We start from the raw sequence: 2,500 nt of genomic DNA on the forward strand, positions 1-2,500 counted from the left end.
GGATGCTGGGGACGTTGCAACGGAGGCAGGGCGCGTCGCAATGTTGGCTGGGGGCATTGCAACGTTGGCTGGAGGCGTTGCAACGGAGGCAGGGTGCGTTGCAACGTTGGCCGGTGACGTTGCAACGGAGGCAGGTCGCTTTGCAACGGATGCTGGGATCGTTGCAACGGAAGGCAGGGCGCGTTGCAACGTTGGCTGGGGGCGTTGCAACGGATGCTGAGCGCGTTGCAACGTTGGCTGGTGACGTTGCAACGGATGCTGGTGACGTTGCAACGGAGGCAGGGCGCGTTGCAACGTTGGCTGGGGGCGTTGCAACGGAGGCAGGTCGCGTTGCCACGGTTGCTGGTGACGTTGCAACGGAGGCAGGGCGCGTTGCAACGGATGCTGGTGACGTTGCAAAGTTGGCTGGGGGCGTCGCAACGGAGGCAGGTCGCGTTGCCACGGTTGCTGGTGACGTTGCAACGGAGGCAGGGCGCGTTGCAACGGATGCTGGTGACGTTGCAACGGAGGCAGGGCGCGTTGCAACGGATGCTGGTGACGTTGCAACGGAGGCAGGGCGCGTTGCAACGTTGGCTGGGAGCGTTGCAACAGAGGCAGGGCGCGTTGCAACGTTGGCTGGGGGCGTTGCAACGGATGCTGGGCGCGTTGCAACGGATGCTGGGGGCGGTGCAACGTTGGCTGGGCGCGTTGCAACGGAGGCAAGGTGCGTTGCAACGTTGGCCGGGCGCGTCGCAACGGATGCTGGTGACGTTGCAACGGAGGCAGGACGCGTTGCAACGGATGCTGGGTTAGGTGCATCGTTGCCTGGTTTCGTTGCAACGGAGTTACCCGCCGTTGCAACGATGGCTCGGAGCGTTGCAACGAAGGAGCCAAATTTTCATATCTCATAATTGGCTCGTGAATTTTCTCTAAAATTTTGAGGGAACCTTGGTAATATTATGTGAAGGCTGCACACAAAAATCCAGGTCAAAAATCGCATGTTTGCTCCGTTTTTCATTTTTTTTGAATTTCCGGCTTTCCGGGCGGTAAAAAAATCGTCAAAAAAAATCCACACGGTGTAAATTCACCAAATTTGGGGGATGGAAAGATCTTATTTTTCTAGAGGTTGTTGCAAAAAACGGCGTCAAAATTCGACCTCTAGAGCACTTTTCATGAGTATGTCTCCTCACGGAAAAGGACGTCTACCCGTGGCACTTTGGTAACGGCTCGGCAGCCTATTATAGGGGGGAGGGGTGTCACGCTGCTGAAACTCGAGTTGCCCAAAGGCTTGCTGGGCGCAATGCCAGCAAGATGCACGTTGCCTTGCCATCCCCTAGGCACACTAGCAAGCACGTTGTGGTTGTGGTGTGCCGCCGGGCTCCCCCGCCCCCAACGGAGGCACCCGCCGTTGCAACGATGGCTCGGAGCGTTGCAACGTTGGCTGGGGGCGTTGCAACGGATGTTGAGCGCGTTGCAACGTTGGCTGGTGACGTTGCAACGGATGCTGGTGACGTTGCAACGGAGGCAGGGCGCGTTGCAACGTTGGCTGGGGGCGTTGCAACGGAGGCAGGTCGCGTTGCCACGGTTGCTGGTGACGTTGCAACGGAGGCAGGGCGCGTTGCAACGGATGCTGGTGACGTTGCAAAGTTGGCTGGGGGCGTCGCAACGGAGGCAGGTCGCGTTGCCACGGTTGCTGGTGACGTTGCAACGGAGGCAGGGCGCGTTGCAACGGATGCTGGTGACGTTGCAACGGAGGCAGGGCGCGTTGCAACGTTGGCTGGGAGCGTTGCAACGGAGGCAGGGCGCGTTGCAACGTTGGCTGGGGGCGTTGCAACGGATGCTGGGCGCGTTGCAACGGATGCTGGGGGCGGTGCAACGTTGGCTGGGCGCGTTGCAATGGAGGCAGGGTGCGTTGCAACGTTGGCCGGGCGCGTCGCAACGGATGCTGGTGACGTTGCAACGGAGGCAGGGCGCGTTGCAACGGATGCTGGGTTAGGTGCATCGTTGGCTGGTTTCGTTGCAACGGAGGCACCCGCCGTTGCAACGATGGCTCGGAGCGTTGCAATGAAGGAGCCAAATTTTCATATCTCATAATTGGCTCGTGCATTTTCTCTAAAATTTTGAGGGAACCTTGGTAATATTATGTGAAGGCTGCACACAAAAATCCAGGTCAAAAATCGCACGTTTGCTCCGTTTTTCATTATTTTTGAATTTCCGGCTATCCGGGCGGTAAAAAAATTGTCAAAAAAAATCCACACGGTGTAAATTCACCAAATTTGTGGGATGGAAAGATCTTATTTTTCTAGAGGTTGTTGCAAAAAACGGCGTCAAAATTCGACCTCTAGAGCACTTTTCAATAGTATGTCTCCTCACGGAAAAGGATGTCTACCCGTGGCACTTTGGTAATGGCTCGGCAGCCTATTATAGGGGGGAGGGGTGTCGTGCTGCTGAAACTCGAGTTGCCCAAAGGCTTGCTGGGCACAATGCCAGCAAGATGCACGTTGCCTCGCCATCCCCTAGG

The sequence above is a fragment of the Arachis ipaensis genome, chromosome B7 (genome assembly GCF_059453495.1).
Source record: "Arachis ipaensis isolate K30076 ecotype BB chromosome B7, ASM5945349v1, whole genome shotgun sequence".
Classification (NCBI taxonomy): domain Eukaryota; kingdom Viridiplantae; phylum Streptophyta; class Magnoliopsida; order Fabales; family Fabaceae; genus Arachis; species Arachis ipaensis.